We start from the raw sequence: 24146 nt of genomic DNA on the forward strand, positions 1-24146 counted from the left end.
CACTAATTTTGAAGTTTGGCCCCCTGATACGACTGTGGACGATGCGATTTGAAAGTAAACACAGCTACTTTAAGAGATGTGCCCGGCATCTGAAAAACTTTAAAAATATTTGCCTTACTTTGGCCGAGAGACATCAGATGTTTCAGGCATATGTTTCAGTGGGGCCAGGAAGCAGTCAGCCTCTGCATGTCAAAGACAGCTGTACATTTTACGCCAACCTTTACAGTGAGACAATTAAACAAGCAGTGAGCGAGTTTGGCTTCTCAGAAAACAACACAAGTGTTTCCACAGACATACAGTACAAAGGAACAATGTACAAAAAAGGGCATTTCCTTGTGTCAAAAAATGATGAGACTGTGGAGTTTGGAGAGCTTCTCATTATTTTAATTAAAAATGATGCAGAGGTGTATTTTGTGATGGATATACATAAAGCTGACTATGATCCTGAGTACCATCTCTACTCCGTGAAAAAAGACAGTGTGATGTTACAATGTCTTGAAATCAGTGACTTGGTTGATTTTTATCCTTTAACATCCTACATTGTTAATGGGCACCAAGTGATTCCTCTGAAGCACAGCATCTTCTCCAGATAAACATGATTTTGGGCACTTGTGGGGAGAAAACACAAAAACATTTCATTTTGCATGTTATTTTTCTCATTGTACCAGAAATGACAGACTTGGAGACAACATTTTTGCGGAGTGCCATCAATGAGGTCATACCTGACCTAGCTGATGTATCGAAAGACATTTTGGAGGAGACATTGCAGTCCCTTGGCATCGAGACGAGTGATGATTTCAAGTTTCTCGAGGAAAGTGATTTGTTGACGGCTTTGAGGCCCATTCAAGCCAGAAAGGTGCTTGCTGCTTGGAAATTGAGAAGTAAGTATTCCAACATGGGATGCAGTTAGTTCCCATAGAAAAACAAAAACATTCTCATAATGTGTTTGTGTGTGTGTGTGTGTCTCTCTCTCTCTCTCTCTATGTCCGTGTGTCTTTCTGCAGGCCAAACTGCTGAAAGTAGCAGCGCATCTAGTCCCTCACCAGCACTTCCACCATCCCTGGAGTCTGTCTCACCCAGAAGTCCATCTTCAGACTCTGTCAGCAGCTGCCAAAGCCCTGGTGTTGACTGGGTGAATACATACCAGGTTCCATGGGACAAGTTCCCAGAAGAGTTAATTCAGACTCTAGAGAGGGGAAAACGGCCGAGCCCTCGTCTAAGAAGGGAGATGGTCCGCATCGTTGTTTCTGATATGATGCGACAAAGTTCTTCAGTGAGTAAGAGAAACTCAACAGATGTTGCCAAAAAGATGGTGGCAAAGTATCCAAAATCTTTGCAAGACATTATAGAGGGAGATGTCATAGGCCCAGGTTACCACTCTCTTGTGAAGCAACTGCAAAATAGAGTAGAGAACGTGAAGAGATCTACAACACCAAAAATAAGAAAAAGAAAGAGTCGCACAGATGATTCTGACACAGATGAAATCTCTCCGCAACAAAGAGCAGCGATCCAGGACACATATGGGTGCATCAACTGGTATGTAAAATTCCTGCCCCTTGGAGAGACCCTGGAGAGCCAGCAAGAGAAGCAAGAAAAACTGAAGCGGATGTCCCGGCAAACCAATGCAGATCAGGAGGCGGTCAAACAATTAATGAAGGCAACATTCTACACACAACGAAAACAAGTCAACGAGGGGAAAAATATAAAAGACCTCCTGGAAGGCTGGCCCTCTTGGTTCAGTGAACTTGGCATGGGTGTGCACTTCAAAGAGCTCACAGGAGTAGCACTTAAAGAAACTTTCATACAGAATGTGGACCTGAAGGGGAAGCGGCTCCTGAACTTCCTGAGTACAGTTTGCATGACCAAGAGCAAGAAGTTCTTGCAGGCTGCAACCAAGGTGAAAATGTTGAGAGGTGCTGAGCGGAGCGGCTGCTCTGAAGATGTGAAAGAAATGGTCCTGCTGCTGCTGGCCTATTTTGACGAAAGGGAAGAGATGATGCTTTCTAATGTGGAGGACACCTGTCTGGCAGGGGAAGTCCAGACGGACAAGCTCCCCTTAACTCCTACCATCATTGTCTGTGGTAAGTTAACTTTTTGTTGCTGTTTTTCATTTTATGTCTGAATGAATTCTGCTTGTTTTTGTTATTGTGAACAGTGTAAATCCTGTGGGTGTGTGAGAGAGAATATACCTGTGTGAGTCTTTAAGTCTGTCTGTGCCTGGAAGTGTTTGAGGAGCACAACCATTTGTTTCACTTATGTTTGTTTTTGATTTCCTTCCCTTTTTTAGGGCAATCCTGCTTTACTGCTACACGATGTATGCTCAGTGTTGACAGAACCATTGTTCAGGAGAACATCCCCTCCTTTGTGTCATCATTGTGTCTGATGTTTGGAAGCTACTACAACTTCAACATCCATTATCCATCCGGACTGGCATCCACCCTGGAGTTCCTGCAGAGGTGTGTCATTTTGGATTGTTCAGCCAACATTTTCTTTTTATTGAACTGTAACAAAAAAGCCAAAAAAAGTTGCTTGATGTAGTATTTTATTGTTGTTTTGGAAGTTATTTTATCATTAATACATGTCTCTGTTTTTCTCCTGTTTTTCCAAGATGCTTTTTCTCCATAAATCCCGAGAAGGGCACGAAAGTGGAAAAGACCAGCACCTCCCGTCTACACGTGAACCCCAGAGTCCTCACGTTGATACAAGACCTTTCAGATCATGAGTGGCGGGACATGTGAATAAAGACTCAAGTAAGTCTTAGTAGTAGTTTAATTTTCGGTCCCTAAGTCAATCAAACATAGATGCACCACAGTAAAGCTGTACATATAAATAAATGAACCAAAAAATGTTTAGGCTGAAGCCGTAGACAAGTCATTGTTTGTGGTGATGCCCCAGTAACAGATAAAAGTTTTCTTTAGGTGGCTTAGTCTTTTAACCCTCTGATACACCTTCAAAATACTTACACTAACACACCTTCACACAAAAATGTGTGCTTGAAAATTAAAGCTATAAAAAAATTGTGAATTATCATTTTGAAAATCTTTTTTTATTTTGGAAAGCAACTTCTGCCCTAACCATACATATCAAATAGTATTTTTTTTTTAACCCTTTAATTGCCCTTTAATTTTTTTGATCTAAAAAAGCATTTTATTTGATTTATTTTCATATAATTGATGCAAACTGGATCATTTTTTGTTTTATTATGGCAGCCTGGTATATGTGAAAGATTAGCAGCAACATTGATTTTTTTTTTTTTGCATTGTTATTTTTATAATTATACATTATATACTACCTCCTTTTGCATGCTAATCAAAATAAAGCTGTTCAATATTCAAAGTGTCAATTAAAAAAATCAACATGATTTTTCACTTTCAGTTTATTTTTAGTTTATTCAAACTTATTCATGCTGAGGAAGGTCCTGAGTTCACTCATTTTAAAGCAGTGCAACGCGCACACAGCAGACACGCGCACACACAAATATTGTCACCTCAGACCTTGTGTGGCACATAAATGTGTCAAGGTGTAACAGAGGGTTAAGCTTTAACAATAAACGTTACAGATGAAAATATTTGAAGTTGTGTCAGAGTTTGCGTTTGTGTGCCTATGAGTGTCTGCCTCTGTTTGTGAACCTGTGTGTATCTGTGGGTCTGTCTGAGTCTGTGTATGTCTGTGAGTCTTAGTGCATTCATTACATATTTGTCTGTTTTCTTCTGTTTCCCAAGATGCTTTTCCACCATCAACACAGAAGGCACCGAAGTGGAGAAGAGCGACAGTTCCTGTCTACAACCCCAGAATCCTCACCCTGATTGAAGAAGGTTTCTTCATGCTTAGTTCATTAAGCTTTATTTGTAAATGTTACAGATAAAAATACGTTATAGACTGGTTATAGTTGTTGCAATTGAATTTTTTCATATTCGAGGCATTATTTCAAATGTTTGTTTGTTTTTCCTTTGAGGAAAAATGGAAAGGAATACTTAATTCCTTAGTTTGATGTTGAGACAAACAAAATACACACAACTGTTCAAAACTGAAAATATTTTTGCATAACTTTGCAATAATTAATAAAATATTAAAATAACGAGTTGGTATTGTACTTGATTTTTAAAAAGGTCTAATTGCTCCATACCACAGGGTATAGTTCTCTACACATTTCTGGTAAAAGCCAAACATAAGAAAGTGCAGTTGTAACCATAAAATATAGAAGTGGTCAATCAGTCGTCAAAAAGTTTTCTTTAGGTGGCTTAGTTCTTTAAGTTTTAACAGTAAACATTACAGATGAAAATCTTTGTTTGACGTTGTGTCAGAGTTTGCGTTTGTGTCTGTGCCTGTGAGTCTTAATTCAGTTATAGTATGTAGATGTTTATTTCACTACAAAACAATGCTTTTAATATTACAAAATACACAACCTTTTAATAAATTAGCAGGAAAAAACAGTAAAAATTACTATCTTATAATGAGGCCTTTACTGTTTAATAATGCCTTTTGTCTGAAGTTTTTCAGTGAAATTTAATGGGATTAGATGTAAAATAAGCAACCACCACATGTAAATTGTACAGAAAAAAATGGCTTTAATAACGGCATGGTCATGCTAATTTGACTTAAAAGGGATGTTGAATTTACCAGTTCAGCATGTCATTTTTAAAATGTTATTTTGTAAATGATAACAGTTTTAAGTTGTAAAATTTACAGTTGCTTCAGTAATGTGGTTTACACTCTGCTGTATTTTTTACAATATTATTCTGGCAACCACAGCTGCCAGTTTTTTTCCGTAAAAACAACGGGTTTTTTTTTACAGTGTGCCAATCTCCTTTGATCTGACATCAGTTGTGACGGGACAGTCGATATGGAGATACATTTACGTGCTGATTGAGATTATAGCATTGAAACGTGTGCCTTTGTCACCCGACCATTTCTTGCAGCACATTGTGATCCCGACTGAGAGATGCAGCAGCTACTTTCCAGAGAATGAGCATGTGACAACTCTGTGAAATGTTTGCCAGCCAGAGGAGCCTATATAGGCTCTGGCTGAGCTCAGTGATGAGGTCATCACTGAACACAGAGAGCTGATTGGTCAAAAGGCCGTGACATCACCCACAGCTGGAGATGCTGTTCTTCTAACACAGTGGTCCTCAAACTACGGCCCGCCTCCACATTTGGCCCGGCCCCCTGAACAATACCAGAGACGCATTATGATTTTTTTTTTTCAGTCTGGCCACGCGATCGAGACTAATACACGCATAGAACGTGACAAGCCTACTGGAACCTACAAAAGGATTATAAGGAAGGAACACAAGAACTTTGAGAGACTGCTCATATGAGTCATTTAAGCAGTGGCAGTTCTGCCTATGTTGCCGCTCTAGGCGATATTACTGGCTTGCGCCCTTTCATGTTACTAATCCAACCCCCCCGCCCCCGCGGCACCAGTCGGGCGCGGCACCGGGGTAGCATCAGTCGGCATCAGCCGAGCCGGCACTGGCCGGCATTAAGCCGCTCACCTGTCAGATCCGGCAGACCAGACCGGCCCGCCTGATGCCGACTGATGGTACCCCGGTGCCACAGCATGTGCGGGTCAATATGGTAGTCTAGAAAACTGGCGATTTTTTTTTTCTCGTGCGCCCCTAAGTAGATTGTGCCCTGGCCCACACTGCCCATAGCAAAAACCGTCCCTGCATTTAAGTTAGAGATTCTGCTCTGACAACTAAGCTGAACTTTTACCTGTTAAGATTGTGCACGGCACAACAGAAAGTTAATGTTCCATGGACTTTTTTTCTGTGAAGAACCCAGAGAGGGTTATTTGGTTATTATTTATTTCATAAATAGTGTTATTATATATTTCCTGACTTTATTTTTTCTGTGAAGAACCCAGAGAGGGTTATTTGGTTATTATTTATTTCATAAATAGTGTTATTATATATTTCCTGACTTTATTTTTTCTGTGAAGAACCCAGAGAGGGTTATTTGATTTTTATTGATTTCATAAATAGTGTAATTTATTTCATTAATAGTGTTATTATTTATTTCCTGAATTTTTTTTTCTGTGAAGATCCCGAAAAGGGTTAATAATATTTGGTTATGTGTGGCTTTCTGGAAAACAATAAATGTTTACGTTTAGGCACCCCTGCGATCGTCACACTTTTTCTGTTACAAACTGACCCCGGCCCCCCAACAGAGAAGGGAAAAGTTATGTGGCCCAGCAGCCATGAGCCCTGTGACATCATCCTCTATGATGACATCATGGTTTATGATGTCATAGGGGTCTTTGTTGGAACACCGGTGCTGTTGTGTTTTTTAAAGCTTTACAATGGCAGAAAATGGAGAAAATGGTAAAAGCAGCCTGAGTTGTGGCTGCAAACTCCTCCAAAGATCCTGAAGGAAGCCACTTATTTATCATGTCTTTTCAGGGACTGAAATTGTGAAATTCCTCCACTATTTTCAAAAGTGTTTTAGGGAAGAATTTCCCCCAGCTGTTTTAGATCAAAGGGCTGCACAAATTATGCTTGTGATTGTATTTTTCTGTCCATGGTGCTGAAATATGAGCCAAAACAGCGACAGTGACAGCTGTTTTTACTGCTCCTTCTTAGTCGCACCTTGATTGCAAACATTAGGCATTGTGAATGTGAGAGAGAGCTATTTGTCTGTGAAAACAGTTTTCAAAAGAATAATCACTTCTGTCCTGGCTGCTCGAAGCCTGAATCATGCAGGAAATGTTTGTTTGCTGTTTGCACTCACTTCGTAGCGTGGGCCTTGGTTGGTGTATTTCAGGCAACTGAAATTTTATTGTTGCCATATCACACACATCTCTGGCAGTTTGGGGTTTTTAGAATCTACTTGAAAGAACTGTTGCAAGGACCGGCCTGCAGTGTGATTGTGCCCCCTTTTTTATTTAGGGGCTAACTAATGGTGTTGAATGACTCGTGTGCGTCTTCATGTGTGATATTTATGCTTGGAGTAGGACACACTGCAGCTGCTTGTTGCTGCCAATACACTCAGCGTAGGCTGTAGTTAACCCCTCACCCCCATCATAGGCTGTAGTTAACCCCCCACCCCCATCGTAACGTCGCTGTTTTCCAAATCAAACAGTTTTTAAGTAGTGAAACTATTTTGCTGATCAAATAGCGAGGTAACGTCCACAGAAGCTACATCTTCCCAGGCTTGGCATGGCTTTCTTTGCCATCATCTTGAACAGACTCTCAGTGGTGTTGTTTGCATTCCAGGCACTTCCTGTCTCACTCTTCCATTTTCGTTGAAATTCATACAGGAACTTGGAGGGACATTCATCTTGTTTTAGCATTTCTCCTTCCAACCTGGAGGGGTCCATTCTCTCTGGATTTTGTTTCCTTAATTCTGCCCATATCACCCCTCGATGTCCTCCAAATCCCACGTGGTCCACGGCGTTGCCTGTGATGACCATAGATAGTCCTGCTGCTTTAAAGATGTCTTCAGTCACTGCAGTGCCTGCCACACGCATGAGCAAAGCTTTCACATCTCCCAGTGCCAGTCTCACTCCTGCTGTAGTTTCTTCCAATGCAGTGATCCACTTGCTGGCTCCCTCGGTCAGGGCCGGCAGTCTGTCAGCCAAGCCCACCATGTCAGCGAATGACCAGGGCACATAGCTTCATGCCCCCCCTTGACTATCAATGGGCACATGGGTTCGATATTTTCTTGACAGAGATCAATCATTGACCGAGATCTTCTCTCATCACCCAGGTTGTATATTTCGTTTCTCAGTGGTTCATCTCCCTGCCTGGGGAGTGTTCCCAACTCTGTTCCACTTCTTAAAGTCATTCCTTGGCCAACAGTATCGTCTCTCCAGCACCTCTCCATCCTAGCCTCTGACCTGGATGCCTCCATCGGCCCTTGGGGAATTTCTGCATCATTTCCTGGGGTAATAACGCCACTAAAGTGAACTTTCACACGTCCAGGCAAGGCCCAACTCTGTGGTATTGAGCTAGTGTTCTGGGCTTCTTCTTCTTGCCCCTGTTCATACCTTTCCTGTTCCCCTTCCTCATAGGTAGATAATTCAGCTGGCAGTCTGCATTCTCTCTCATGCTGTGTGCTTCCTTCTTTTCTCAGTTCATTTTCAAGCTCTTGCTTTCTGCTCTCCATTCTTTGTAGTCTCTCCCGATGCGTGTCTTCTAGTTGAGATATGCATTTGAGTTCTTCCATTCTTTCCTCTCTCTTCTTTAGGAGGCTTGATGACAATGTATTTCTTTTGTCAAGGGTCTGGGAGAGATGTCTGTATGCTTCTCTCTCTTTCACTGAGACGGGTGTTGTTGATTTCAGTTCAGCTTTTTCTCTCGATGGTCTTGTGGGGGTTTTCCCTCCCCTGTCCCTCGGCAATTTTGTTGTAATCTTGTCTATCATCTTCTGTGGAAGCATGACTTTGTTCTTCATGCATGTCATAATCAGCTTTGTCACCTTGGCATGATGATGACTTCTCCGAGTCACTGAAGTCACTAGAGTCAGGGCTGGCTGTTCTAAGTCGGTATCTAGTGCTGAGTGAGACCACTTTCTTTTTGGGCCTGGGTCTGAGGGTCTCTATCTTTCCTCTGCTCTGGCTGTGGTGTCCTCTCCTTTGCTGCTGTTCATTGGTCATGGTCAGAGTGAATTTCCCTTGTAGCTCGCCGGTCACTGGTTGCTCGCTGCTGGCTGCCTTGGCTCCTGTCATCACGAACTGTCCAGCGCTGAATGGGTTTTTGTCATCAGGATAAGGCGGCGGAGCTGGATTCAGCCATTTAGGGGGAATGGCGGGCCATGGATGTGGTGCTGCTTCGGGTGTGGGTGGAGGGGGAGCAGTGGGGGCCCTTGCCTTAGGTTTCTTCAAAGCTGCTGATTCTTTCTTTTCCAAGTCTTTTTTTCTCATTCCCTTTTTCTTCTTTCTCTACTTTCTTCATTGTCTGTGTTTCGGTTTCCACTGCTCCAGCCACTTGCTATCTCCTAACTCCCTCCTGTCTGAACCATTGAAGTATCTCTCTTTCTTTCACTCGCTTTCCCTCTCTCTTATCACTTGTGTCTTTGGCTCTGTAGTGTTTAATATTATTACTCACCTCATCACAAAAGATCATGTTAAAAGAGCCCTCTTTGGGCCATTGTCTGTCTCCTGAGGTTCTTTCATGCTATTTTTTCATGCACTGTACAATTTGGTTTTGTTGTTGAGGGTGATTATTGATAATAATTTGCATGAGGGTTCCCTTTTTACCCCCAGTAGGCCCCATTTTTTCTTTTTCTTGGCTAACCCTCATAATTCCTTGTAATGCACTATTGGATTGTTGTCTTAAAGCTTCTGGCTCTGCATCAGTTTTTTTTTTTTTTTTTTTAAATGTATTTATTCATTTATTTAATTTGGGGTGTATTTGCACTAATATTGCTTTAGCAGTAATTCCTAATTTTATATGTATTACCTTGATGAGGGTTATAGTAATCTCTCTGATCCTTTCTTGCATGTAATTTTGTCAACCAGCCAAATTCTCCTGTCTCTTACTTTACCTTCCTGGGGATAACAGTAGTGCACAAACGTGGATTGCTTAAAAAATAGTTATTTATGCTGTTAATTTGGTAGCCTTCAGAGATACTTAAGAATATATTCAATGGAAGTGTTGCTGTCTCTGTGAAATGTGCACATAAACGTTCTGAAATGCCTGTTCACACTGTCCACAGCCCACGTATGATTTTCCACGGCACCAAGGGAAAATTAACTTCTATTTGGGTGAGATTAATAAATTTAGTTATTTGCCACAGTTTTAAATTAATTAACTGAGGATTCCACCACTGTTCAGCTCCTATTGCGTCTCTATAAATCCTTACCAGCCAGAAATGAGTTCTTACACCCTGTATCTATTTCTCCCTTATCGCTAATGTGCTCCAAGCAAAATTCCTCCTTGCCTCCCACACCAGACGAGCCAGTCAGACACCCTGCTGTATCTACCCAGAAATGTTTGGACAAACAAATATGTAAACAGTCTATCTCTACTTTATTTAAACTAACCTTTTTACTTTACACAATAAATGCTCAAACACACAAACACATTAACAGTCTAGCTATTGTATTTTCATTTACTTTTCCAATTCACTTCTTATTCTTTTCTCTCTTTCTCTTCTTTACAAGAAAAAATTATTTATGCCACTTTTAACTACTTTCAAAGCTTTATTTTACAAGCACTGTACAAAATCATACAAAGTTTATGACCAGCTGGTTGTTATATATATATTTGTTATCTTCTTACTTATGAGACAAACACTACTACTATCCTTGTCCAACTGCTGTCATCCGTTAAAAACAAACAAACAAACAAAAAACAAATCCCACTATAACGGAGCACCTGCTGTCATCCGTTAAAAACATCGGAAGGCAACTACTGTATTTTCCTTTATTAGGGCTTCTTTAATTACAACGAGGCAACTACTGTTCTCCTTGACTTGTTTTCTCTCGTCCGGATGGAATATATCTTGCTTTACACTATCCTACACACTTACACACACACACACACACACACACTCCCTGCCTCACACTCACTCGCGCACACACACACACACACACACCCTGTCTCGTAATTTCTCTGGCCTTCTCCAGGCTCCACACACTCATACACACACACACTCTGCCTCTCTCAAGGTCGGTGAGGATCTATGCTGCTCGCCCCCTGTTTCATACAGAGTCGGCAGTGAGCAAAGCTTTGCCAGCCCCCTACTTCATATAGAGTCTGCAAAAACTTTTACTGGTAGGCCTACTCTCCCTAAGCAGGAATAACAGAAAAGAGTCTTTTTTCTCTCATCCTTCTTTTCCCAGACGGTATAACTAAATCTACTTTAAAAGAAAAAAAAATTCTATCAGCCCTACCGCTGCTCGGCAAAGCAGTTATATATTCTTATCCACTTTACTGTCCTTACTGCTAATCTGATTCTACACCACAATTCTCAGAAATCTCTCTAGCCGTACATGCTAGATAAAACAGCTGTCTATAAATCACTTGTGTCCCTACATAAACAATTAATTCACATGCAACTTTCATAACTCATCTCAAGGCTACTCTTAATTCTTTTTTACGCTGTCATATACTGATGTGGATGAGTTCTCGTCCAGATCAGGCCAGATTGGCTGCAAAAATTCTCTTTAGCTTCGTACCAAAAAACACCAATAAAGAGTCTTGAAGTCTTCAAAAATAGAGTCTTGAATAAGGCAGAGTTTCGAGCGTACAAGTTTATTTGCGTTTGAGATCTCAAATCAAACAAACAGGGAGTCGTGCAGCATAGACAAAACGACTGACTTTCTTTGTTTCAACTTCTGTTTTTATAGCGTAAAACTTGGCAAGTCAGCATTCAAGATCATAAGGAGTGCGGCACCTCACGTCATGCCAGCTGGGAGATCATAAGGGTGCCGGTGCTTACATAATACCAACTGGGAGGTTAGGGACTTTCTGAGTGGCCGCAAGTTGTCTCTGATGTGCAGCTGTTTGGCTTTAACCCATGTAGTAGGGTGTTTCATGTAGGCCGAGCTACGTGCCTGGCACTTGCTTCAAGTGTGAAGCCGCCCAACGCGTGCCAGGCACGTGCATGTTTTAAGTCGGCCGAACCACGTGTCTGGCCCTTACTTCAAATATGATGCCGCCCAACGCGTGCCAGGCACGTGCCTCGGCTTCGATTCAAACTGTGGGGTCATGTAAAGTTTACTAAGCGAGTGCAACTGAGGACATGAGCGCACGTATTGCTGGGCTTGTACGATGAGTTCAACTGAGGACATGGGCACACAGAATACAGGGCTACTACAAGAGGCATAGTGAGTTTTTGTGTTAAAAAGAAATCCATCTAATGGCTACACCAATAATTCAAAGTTTTATAGGGATAGTGCTTTCTGGGTGATGTTGAGTATTGTTGTTCATTCCGAGCTCTCTTATCTTGTTACTCCCTACAATGTTGAGACTCATTCACAGTCAGAATTTCCTCCACATGTCCCCCCTTTGTGACTAAAAGTCACACCATCATAAAAACCATTCCAGATAAATCATTACTTCCAGTGTACGCAAAAGAATTCCAGTGATTATATCAATGCTGTGCCAATGGTTATTCAAAATCAGTAGCATCTCTTACAGTGTAGCTACCATCAAAAACATAAGGTATATTATATGAAGGTATTATGGTTATACGTAGCTTTGGATAATATGGTTATACGTAGCTTAAACACACAGTAATATAATAAACATAAACTTAAAACACTATAAAGGTAATACTGGATAGTAAAACAAGGCACTTAGTAGTACATATAATGCCCTTATAATAAACCAATAGAATACATATAATGCCATGATAATAAAACATATTATAGGGTCTTTTTTTTATTTTTTTTTATATATATATATATATATATATATATATATATATATCCAGAAAAAGTAAAAATGCAAATATTCCATTATGCATGTTCCAACATATAAATGAACATCTTCTCGTACCAATATAATGTATAAAATGCCCCATTAATAAGACATAGTACGGGTTCCCTTCTTTTGTAATAATAAAATGTAAATAGCCCTTCATGTATGTTCTGACATATAGCTGAACATTTTCAAATAAAATAAAAGCACACCAGTGTAAATATAATCATTACTCTCTACTGCTACTTCCAGTGTATATAATATGAATATAGCTCCAATATATATATAAAATGGCACAGGCACTTCCAGTGTAAATGATGAAAGAGACTCTTATACTTTCATTGGTCATAAAGTGTAGGTGCAGTACGTAGCATAATACAGTGGTACAGTTACATTCTACATTGATCGTAAAGTGTAGGTGCAGTACGTAGCATAATACAGTGGTACAGTTACATTCTACATTGATCGTAAAGTGTAGGTGCAGTACGTGGCATAATACAGTGGTACAGTTACATTCTACATGCTCCAACAGTGCAGAAACAGTATTCGGTCTGACCCTCTTTGTCTGCATAGACTGCATCCTCCACCTACTGATGATCCTCGTAGTCATTGGTAAAAGTTCAAACGCTCGCCGAGTATTGAATGTTGTCGGTAGAGAACCATGAATCGTTGGTCATGCTCCATGCGTTGTTGGTTGAGCTCTGCAATGCGCTGATCGCGCTCTGCCATTTTTTGGTCGAGCTCTGCGATGTGCTGACCGCGCTCTGCCATTTTTTGATTGAGCTCTGCAATGCGCTGACCGCGCTCTGCCACTTTTTGGTCGAGTTCTGCAATGCGCTGACCGCGCTCAGCCATTTTTTGGTTGAGCTCTGCAATTTGTTGGGTGAACTCCACCTCTCTTTGGTCGCGCTCTTCGAGCTGTTGTTTGAGCTCTGCAATTTGATGACCACGCTCCATGTTGTTTTGGTCAAGCTCTGCATTTTCTTGGTCGAGCGCAGCATTTTGTTGGTTGAGCTCTATATTTTCTCGGTTGAGCGCTACATTTTCTCGGTCACGCTCTGCAATTTGTTGGTCGCGCTCTGCAATCCGTTGGTCACGTTCTGCAATTTGTTGGTCATGCTCTGCAATCTGTTGGTCACGCTCAGCAATCTGCCTCTGCGAGCGGGCCATTTCTTCATGTACTTCCTGATCCATGCGACACTCGTGCTGATAGTGACTTTGTGATGCCACAAGTGTCACAGACGTTGCCAGTGCTGCCTCCTGCTCAGATGTATTTGGTACCCAGACACGGACCTCATTGTATGACATGGTAGCATTATTCTGGGTTACATGAATTTCATCATTTGGGTAAGAAATTTGGAGCTCATCCACTGGGTCAGGGGTGGTAGGGGAAAAGTTGGGAGAGCTACTGTCTTCCGCGACAGGATTAGGGGAATTTGGTGGAGTGAATGGGCTTTGGGCTGCGCGAAATGAAATGGGAGTGGCAATACTTTCCCTGTCTTGGTTATCTGTTGACTCCCTGTGATCTCCCATGTTAGACCCGGAAGGTCCAGGCAGCTCATACGTGATAACATGGGGGGATGGAGCCACGGGGTTGAACCAGCCCTGGTGCTGGTAAAACGTAGATCTGAAAGGAGGGAGTGGTGGGGGTACTGTAACCCCTGTCTGGGAAAATCCAATTGCTTGATCCTGGTAGGTTGAATGCCAGGTGGGATGCCAGGTCAAAGACTGGTTGGGTGCGTAGCTCCTAGGCAGAAAACCTTCCGGATTCCATTGGGGGACGGTTCCGCTGGTGGCAGGCACTGGGTATGGAGGGTAAGGGCCCAGACCAGGTCCTGGAGTGGCTGATGGATAAGGTTCCATTGGGACAGGGTGCAGGGTGATCAGGTGGTGTGGCGAATTTGGCTGCTGCAGGTCTCCTGTAAGTAGATCTTGTGAAACTGGCACACATGGTGGTGTTGGGCCCACCCATGGTTCCCAAGAGCTCTGATGTCCATCAGCCATGTCTTCTGGCAAGACAAAGCACAGTCTTAGTTAAACAGTTTATTGCTCCTCCCGACTGGAGGAGTCATCGTCATACTGTTCATCATGCAGCTCTTGGCAAAACCTTAGCACCTGATCTGTCTTCCTAATCCACCTGAGCCATTTGTCAAACGCTTCCTTAGTCCTAGGAAATCCCCCTACCCCCTCTGAATCCCAATATTTGTTATATTTACCATCTACCATAAATGGTTTTCCTCTCTCTTCCTCTGACAGGTAAGGATAAGGTGATTGAGATTTAAGTAGGATTAGTATTTCAGTACAAGGGCATTTGTTTATCACATGAGTGCAGATGGATAGATTATCTACCAAAATCGTTATCCAGGTCCCTATAGAAAATGATGACGTTGGCCTATGCTTGCATCTGGTCCAAGTTACTTTGATCAGTGGGTGTAATAGTAATGAGCAGGTCTGTCTCCAACATGTATTAGGTCTGGGCTGCATTTTCTTAGCAGGCCAGAAAATAGGCCCCATTTTTTAATGCCAGTTAAATAATCCTGTGGACATTTTCCATGGTTCTAATTTTCCTGGCTCATAAGGCCTTTTGAGTTTCCTGCACAGTTTTAGATAATGGCCTCTCTTACCACATTCACGACACCTTTTAAGTAATGCTGGACAGAATAGATAATTAGCATCATGATCTAATGAGCCGCATCGTAAGCAATGCATAATTATTTTACAAGTTAGCCGGGTCTTACACCCTGACGCCAACTACCCTAAATCATTTTATTCCATCGCCTCATCTTCTTTGTGGTGATTACAAGTCATTACCGTGTAGACTACCCCCTGCATGTCCTCATAAAGGTTTATAGTTTTAATTGTAGGTGAGGGCACATCATAATGGTTTTGTTCAATAGATTCATTCTCCACTGATTCTTCGTTTATGATTTGTTCATACATTTCTTCTTCTGTTTCTTCAAGTATTTTGACGGGGTATTGTCCCGTTAATACTCCTACGGTTTTTGTTACCACTCTCTTAAGTAAAGGAAGTATACAACACAATAGCAAGAAAGCCATAACTAATACCAAACCAAGGAAGGTCCCAATTGCTCGCAGTCCCTGAATCCATGACAGGGTGGCCAACCAATCCCAAAAGTTATTCAGGTGAGTATTCCAATTAGAATTAGCTACGTGTGTATCTCTCAATCTTATTAATCCTTTCAATGCTGCAGTGAGATTTCCGTCTTCACCTGTATGCATAGGAATGACTGTGCAACATTCTTCACCAATAACATCACAGATTCCCTGATCTGGAGCCAACAGGGACTCCAAAACAAATCTGTTTTGAAGGACCATGATGGATGTGGCATGCAACTGTTCATGTACTGCCTCTAATGCTTGAATGGTGAAGTTAATGAACCTTTGTTGATTGTACCATAAGTAATTTATCCATTTACTGTTACGTCCAATGAATTGTGTGTTAGGTATGTTACCCACCCACGGAACTGATCCTGCAATACGGCCTGACTTTATCCAAGAAGAACTTATAGCAGCATATTGTTCAGGCACCCCTACAGGTTCCTGAGTCCCAGCGACGACATATACATTGTCATCTTCTTCCCACTCTAAGGCTCGTCGCCTTCTAGTCTTATTAGTAAATGGAGTTAGTATGGTTAGCCGTCCTGTCAGCATTACAGGCGCACAGATGCCCTCCCAATTTGCTTTCAAGTAAGGCCTAAGTTCTTCATCATCATCACAAATCCAAAAGATATCTCCCAGTGGTGCGGTTCCATGGTCATATTGAGGGATTGGGTATTGACTAATACTTGTACGGGTTTTTTCATAAATTACTTGCCCCCCTTGTGGCACTACTTGCTGACACCTGATATTAGCATATTGAGTAGTGTTACACCATTTTAAGGACATCGGGGTTTCATCATCATCAGAGGGGGCATACCAAGTTTCCTTAAAGCATCTTACTTTACCAAGAGAGTGACGCGTCCATGGTGTATCGCGGTTAGCTAGGTCTTCCAATTCACTGCCTCTCACCACGCAAAAAGGAAATGTTAGTTCTTTTGGTTTTCTTATTACTGGGGGTAGGATAAAATTATCTTCCCATTGTATGTTATCTATTCGTTTAGGGCATACTCCAGCATCCTCTGTCCAACCGTCCCAATGGCCTGCCATCTGCATAGTGCATGGAGCAAAACATCTAGTTACATCTGCACAACTTCCTAATTTACTTCCAGGGATAGGCATGACTTGGGGAAGTCTTTTGGCATTATAGCAGGCGATGCAGTCTTCCTGGACCACTTGTTGGGCTGAAAACTCTAGCCATTTGTAAAACAGATTAGACTCCCATCGGGAACTTTTTAGTTGTTCAAGCTCATTATAGAATTCAACTGTCATTTGTTCTGAGTCTGTTTCGACGGTGGGCAAGAGGGTGCTGAAGAATGTTAATGTCAGTATTAAGGGAAATATTTTAATGCTAGGATAAGCAATTCTTTGTTTACTCTGTTCCTGAACCTTGCTCCCTCGCGTATTGGCTGCCTTTTTTCCTTGCTGGCTTTTCCTGACCTTTTATGGATCGGTTTGACTACTCTTCTCCTTCCTGCCCTCCCTCTTTTTCTGCTGCTCTAACTGGGGGGCCTTTTTTGGTGGATATCTTGGCAACCCTACTAATGGAGGCTCTGGGTGGGGTTGGTGTACTACAGGCCTGGTTACTGCCTGCAGTTCCTTCACGACCCTGCAGCGCTGCCAACCGTGGCGATCTCCTAATTCCCTGCGGGGAGGAGTCTCCATCCCCTTTGGTGTCTTGCTCCATTGTCTGCGGGGCGACCTCGTCATCCCCAGATTGGTCCTGTTCTGGCTCTGATGGGGTGGCATCGTCATCCCCTTCCGGCTGGTTAGCTGGAGTTTGCCTATTATATGCTGTCAGAGTTCTTTCTGGATCTTCTGCTCTACAGCAGTGATTAAGATGGTACCAAAAGGGTTTACCTTCAACTTTGAGCGCAGTGGGGGTAGCTAAGACAACCTTGTATGGCCCTTCTCGCCGGGGTTCCAAACTTTTTCTCTTGAAGACCCGGATGTACACAAGGTCACCTGGCTCGATTGTCTGCTTTTCGCCTGGGATTTCAGCGTCCCGTTCCTCGGTGGCTCCTTTCACCTGTGAAAATATTTCTTTATGGATATGAGTCAGATGTTGGAGGTAGCTTTGCAGCTCGCCTTCCAGTTGCTCAAGCGCTGGCCCCTCATAGGGACCTCTAAGATAAGGCACAGGCATGGGTCGACCCGTGAGCATTTCATGCGGTGTTAGATGCGTAAGCCTGTTAGTACTCATTCTCATAGACATCAGAGCCAACGGCAACGCTTGCACCCAGTTCAACTTACTTCCTTGCACAATATCTGCTAGTATTTTAGCTAGCTTTTCTTTCAAGGTCTTATTAGCTCTTTCAACTTGTCCTTGTGACTGGGGATGGTACACACAACCAAACTTCTGCTTGATTCCCAGCATTTTCAGCGTTGCTTGGAATGTTGCTGCAACAAAATGTGGTCCATTATCCGAGCTAAGGGTATCTGGGATGCCAAATCTCGGGAAGACTTCCCTACACAAAAACTTAGCCACTGAGCTAGCATCTGGACTGCTTGTAGGGGATGCTTCTATCCACCTACTGAACCGGCAAATAACCACCAAGACATACCTCAGTTTTCCAATTCTTTGAGTCATGTCTATGTAGTCAATCATTAGATGTCTGAATGGCCCATCCGGCGGAGGAATGTGCGCAATGGGAGCCGAGAAGGCCTTCCTGGTGTTGTATTTAGCACACACATCACACTCATGCAACACTCTATCTACCGTGGCTGCCAAAAAAGGCGACCACCAGACTGCTTGCAGACGCCTTATGACCTCCCCCCTTGCGCAATGGTCTCGACCATGCGCATTCTGAATTGCACAGCGCAACAATGCAACAGGTAGCACAAAATGTCCTTGGCTACTTCGCCAAAGGCCCTGTTGTGGGCCATCCAGAGTGTTTTTGACTGCTCCCCTTTTGAGCCAGACTGATCGTTCTTCTGGTGAAGCCCTGGCTTGGACTTGAATTAATGATGTCATAGACATCAAAGGAGCCAAATCAGCTTCTACTAAGATAGGACACATGACGGACTGTTGCAGTACCGTCATTGTATCTGCTTCATCACCCTGATAGAGCTGTTGCATTGCCGCCTTTTTTGCTGCTTCATCTGCCATATTATTGCCTTGTGTGACGAGAGAGGTGTCTTTTTGATGAGCACGACACCTCAAGACAGCCACTGCTGAGGGTAACTGAAGAGCACTCAGCAGTTTGGAGATGATTTCACCATGCTTGATTTGGGTACCATCTGACCTGCGAAACCCTCTCTGTTTCCATATGTTACCAAAGAAATGGCACACACCAAAAGCATAGTCTGAGTCAGTGTAAACATTGAGTTTCTTACCCGAAGCCAACTGACATGCTGCTGTTAGTGCTTTCAATTCTGCCATTTGGGCTGAACAAGGCTGAGTCACATAGGATGTCTGAACAGTGGTGAATGAACCGTCAGGGTTCAACTGCACAATGCCATATCCTGCATGCATACCTGTGGCATCTCTGAAACAGGAACCATCTACAAACAAAGTCATATCTGCGGTTATTGGTTCACTGTACAAGTCATCACGTGCTTTTAAAAACTCATCTGTAGTTTTAACACAATCATGAGGAGTACCACCATCAGGCAACATCATCTTTGTGGCTGGATTGATGGAATTGCATGCAATTCCAACTTCATAGCTTGTGCGTCGTGCTTGGGTCAAAACAAAACGCGGACTTGTGAGCAGTGCATGTAATTGGTGAGATGTGTAAAGAATCACTGGATGCCCCATGGTCAAAGATGAGGCTCGTTGAAAGGCAAATGCAGCCGCTGCCAATCCCTGATAGCAGGGTGGCAGTCCTGCTTCAATGTTATCCAATTTGGTGCTATAGTAAGCCAAAGCTTGCTTACCTGTGGGCGTGTCTTGCATCAGGACTGCTGTAGCATATCCTGATTTCTCTGCCACATAAAGATGAAAAGGCTTACCATAATTTGGATTCCCCAATGCTGGGGCTGACTGCATGTCACTTTTGAGAGCTTCAAAGGCAGCTTCCGCATCTTCTGTCCAACTCAATTTGGCTGCTCCATTCATTTGGCCTGCAACTTTAATCAAAGCTCGCAAAGGAGCAGTTTTTAGTGCATAGTCACAAATCCATGGTCTGCTGTATCCTGCCATCCCCAAAAAGGTCAACATTTGACCAACTGTGTCAGGTTTTGGAGCAGTTGTTACTGCTTTAATTTGTGATGGTGCAATCAGTCTCTTGTTTCCATGTAACAATCTTCCTTGGTATTCTACCTGTGGTTGACAAAATTGGAGTTTGTCTTTGCTGACTTTGTGACCCCCCTTTGCCAAGACTGTTAGTACTTCCACAGAATCTTTCTCACATTGTTTTTTGGTAGAACTACAAATCAACAGATCATCCATGTACTGAATGACTGTACTGGGCACATCCAGATGCTGCATGTCTTCAGCCAGCACTTTGTTGAACATTGCTGGACTGTGGAGAAACCCCTGTGGAAGTCTGGTGTATGTGTATTGCTGTCCCTCATATGTGAAAGCAAACAAATACTGTGAGTCTGGATGGAGTGGTACACTAAAATATGCAGAGCATAAATCTATCACAGTGTACCACTTGGTGTCTGGTGGAATGTTAGACAATAATGTGTGTGGGTCAGGAACAACTGGTGTTTCTTCCATGACAATTGCATTTATGGGTCTGAGATCATGCACCAAACGATAGTCTGGTGAATGTGGTTTTGGAATGGGGCAAATTGGAGTATTACAGGGACTTCTTGTTTTGATCAAGACTCCGGCCTCCATTAGGCCAGTGATGATGGGTCTAATGCCCTCTATGGCCTGTTGTTTAAGTGGGTACTGTTTTTTGTATGGTAATTGTACTCTTGGCTTCAAATTTATGCGTATAGGCTGAGCGGATTTGATGAGCCCTACATCTGTCTTATGTTTGGACCACACTTGTGGAGGAACCTGGTTTAAAAGCCCTACATGTTCAGCTGTCATTGACATTTGAGCGGATGGTCTGGGTTCCAACAACACTTCCTCTGCCACTGTGTCGTCATATTCTTGGATGGAAATTTTCAGATAGTGTTTGTCAGCTGACACATGCACTTGAGGTGTTTCTGTTTCAGTCCATTCCTGAATTGCCTCAGCCGTCTTCATCATGGGACCCAGTTCATGAGATTCATGATGTGCTTTGATAAGCAATGTGACATGGGGAACAGAGTCTGATACTTGAAACCAATCTTGCAGTGGTGATGGAAGTTTCACTGCTGCAGCTGCTCCTTGAGGTCCCACGTAGATAGTAGTGCTGATGATGAAATACTGCATTCTGTTGATCATTTCTTCCCAGCAAGCTCTATAGTCAACTTGACTCTGATTTTCATCAAACATCAGTGTACAGTGTAATGGCAGGCGTGGTTCTGTGGCCGCACCCGTTTTGGATCTGATGAATTCTTCCCATTGTTTCCATTGTTGATACAAAGCAGACATTGTGCCTTTCAGGCGCAGCCAGTAGACCAGTGGTCGTTTCACCTTCTTCTCTGTGTTTTGTATCATCATGGATGTTGCTTCCAGGCACTGATCATCAGGAATCTGAAGGTGCAAACCATGAGGGTTGCAAATGATGGTTGCTCTTAGGCGACATAACAAGTCTCTTCCTACCAGGTTGACAGGGGTGTCGATGGAGTAGAGGATGGATGCAACGATGGTTTTGTTGTCAATGCGTATGGGGAGTGGCTCTGTGAATGGAATTATTTGCACTTTCCCAGAGAAGCCTACAGTTTTCACTGACATGTTGGAGAGGGGGAGATGGGAGCCACTCTTCCCAATACAAGTGTATGTTGCCCCTGAATCCACCATAAAGGAATGTGACTGGCCCTGTATTTCTACAGGAATGGTGGGTTCTTCATGTGGTTGTAATGATAGCACAGGTAACATTGTCTCCCCCTCAGGCTTCTCTGGGCACCCCTAGTCCCACCTAGGGACGTCTCCTTGGCGTGGATAACACATGGGCTCCTGCTGGTATTGTACAGCAGCTGGCTGTTGCTGATATTGTGGTTGCTGGTGTGATTGAGATTGCTGTCGCTGTTGGTGGGGGCACTCTCGCTGAAAATGGCCGTACTGTCTACATCCCCAACACTCTTTTCCAGAGGATGTAGTATTCAGCATTGGTTGAGATTGGGCTTTCTGAAACCCTGGTCGGGGTTGGCCTCTGCCTCCTCCCCTGGCTCCTCGGAACTCAAATCCTCCTTTTCCTGGTGGCATTCCTCCTGAAGAGTGTACATGTACATGCACTGGGGCCGTAGGGGCCGCTGCTGCTGGAGGCTGTGGTGGTGGGGTTTGAATGTGCGTCTGGGGAATCACAGGAGCTTGGAGTGTTGGATGTTCTGGCTGTAAGATAGGAGCTTGAGTCACTGTTATTACCGGGGCTTGGACTTTGGCTTTGTCTTTATCTTTGTCTTTTTTCTGCTTGGTTAACTCACTTAGCTGGAGCTGGGTTAGCTTATTAACCAGCTGTTTGTTTTGTTCCTCAGCTTGTCTCTTTTCTTTTCTGTAGTTTTCCACATGATGGACTATGTGCTCCATGTACATCGGCCAGTCCATTTTCATTAACCCCACCACATTATCCAGGCGTTTTTGCACTTCAGGTGGCATGGCTTTCTTTGCCATCAATTTGAACAGACTCTCAGTGGTGCTGTTTGAATTCCAGGCACTTCCTGTCTCACTCTTCCATTTTCGTTGAAATTCATACAGGAACTTGGAAGGACACTCATCTTGTTTTAACACTTCTCCCTCCAACCTGGAAGGGTCCATTCTCTCTGGATATTGTTTCCTTAATTCTGCCCATATCACACCTCGATGTCCCCCAAATCCCACGTGGTCCACAGCATTGCCTGCGACGACCATAGGTAGTCCTGCTGCTTTAAAGATGTCTTCAGTCACGGCAGCACCTGCCACACGCATGAGCAAAGCTTTCACATCTCCCAGTGCCAGCCTCACCCCTGCTGTACTTTCTTCCAACGCAGTGATCCACTTGCTGGCTCCGTCAGTCAGGGCTGGTAGTCTGTCCGCCAGACCCACCATGTCGGCGAATGACCAGGGCACGTAGCTTCGTGCCCCTCCTTTGACTATCAGTGGGCACATAGGTTCAATATTTTCTTGACAGAAATCAATCATGGATTGCGATCTCCTCTCATTGTCCAGGTTATATGAGTCATCACTCAACAGCTCGTTTAAACGTCTTGGCAGTGTTTTTAATTCTGTTCCGCTTCGCAAAGTCATGCCCCGGCCAACAGCATTGTCTCTCCCACACCTCTCCAACCTGGATGTCTCTGTGGGCTTACGGGGCATGTCTGCATCATTGCCTGGAGCTATAGTGCCACTGAAGTGAACTTTCACACGTCCAGGCGTGACCCAACTCCGTGGTGTTGAGCTGATGTTCTGAGCTTCTTCTTCCAACAACCGTTCATAATTTTCCCGTTCATCTTCCTCATGGGTAGAAAATTCAGCTGGCAGTTTGCATTGTCTCACATGCTGTGAACTTGTTTCGTTTCTCAGTTCATCTTCCAGTTCTTGTATTTTGCTCTCCATTCTTTGTATTCTCTCCTGATGCTTGTTTTCCAGTTGAGCGATACGTTTGAGTTCTTTCATTCTTTCTTCTCTTTCCTGTTGGAGGCTTGATGTCAATGTGTTTCTTTTGTCAGAGATCTGGGAAAGATTTCTGTATGCCTCTTTTTCTCTTTCATTGAATTGGGTGTTGTTACTTTCAATTCTTTGCCGTTTTCTCGTGACGATTTCATAGGGTTTTTCCTTTCCCCGTCCTTCGGCAATTTTGTTGTAGTCTCGTCTATCATCATCTGTGGAAGCATGATTTAGTTCATCACGCATGTCATAGTCAGCTTTGTCATCTTGGCATGAGGATGACTTCGCAGAGTCACTGAAGTCACTAGAATCAGGGCTGGCTGATCTGAGCCAGTGTCTGGAGTTCTGTGAACCCTTTTTCATTTTGGGTCTGGGTCTGGGGGTCTCCTTCCCTCCTCTGCTCTGGATGTGGCTTTCTCCCCTTTGCTGTTGTTCGCTTGACATAGACAGAGTGAATTTCCCTTGTAGTTCGCCAGTCACTGTTTGCTCATTGCTGGCTGCTTCGGCTCCTGTCATCACAAACTGTCCAGCGCTGAATGGGTTTTTGTCATCAGGGTAAGGTGGAGGATTCAGCCAATTGGAAGGAATGGCAGGCCAGGGCTGCTGTGCTGCTTCAGGTGCGGGCAGAGGGGGGGCAGAGGGGGCCCTTGCCTTGGGTTTCTTCAAAATTACAGATTCTCTCTGTTCCAGGTCTTTTATCTCCTTAAGTTTTTCTTCTGTTTCCGCCTTTTTCTTGGTCAGTGCTTCAGCCTTTATTGCTTTAGCCACCTGCTGTCTCCTTACTCCCTCCTGTCTGAACCATTGTAAAACCTCCCTCTCTTTGGCTCGCTTTCCCTCTCTCTTGTCACTTGTGTCTTTAGCTTTGTAGTGTTTAATGTTATCACTCACTTCATCACAAAGGATCAGATTAAAAGAGCCCTCTTTGGGCCACTGTTTGTTTCCTGAAGTTCTTTCATGCCATTTGGTCATGCATGATGCAATTTGGCGTTGTTGCTGAGGGTGATTATTAATAATAAATTGCATAGGGGTTCCCT

At 43.4% G+C, this 24146-nt stretch overlaps 1 long non-coding RNA gene across 1 annotated transcript; it reads left to right on the plus strand.

Moving 5' to 3' along the window:
* Positions 1-2330: 2330 nt before the first annotated feature.
* Positions 2331-4017, plus strand: LOC115357324 (uncharacterized). Its single transcript, XR_003928100.1, has 3 exons — positions 2331-2456; positions 2609-2750; positions 3723-4017. It is a non-coding gene; the product is annotated as an uncharacterized LOC115357324 (long non-coding RNA).
* Positions 4018-24146: the final 20129 nt, after the last annotated feature.

The sequence above is a fragment of the Myripristis murdjan genome, chromosome 1 (assembly GCF_902150065.1).
Source record: "Myripristis murdjan chromosome 1, fMyrMur1.1, whole genome shotgun sequence".
NCBI classification, from domain to species: domain Eukaryota; kingdom Metazoa; phylum Chordata; class Actinopteri; order Holocentriformes; family Holocentridae; genus Myripristis; species Myripristis murdjan.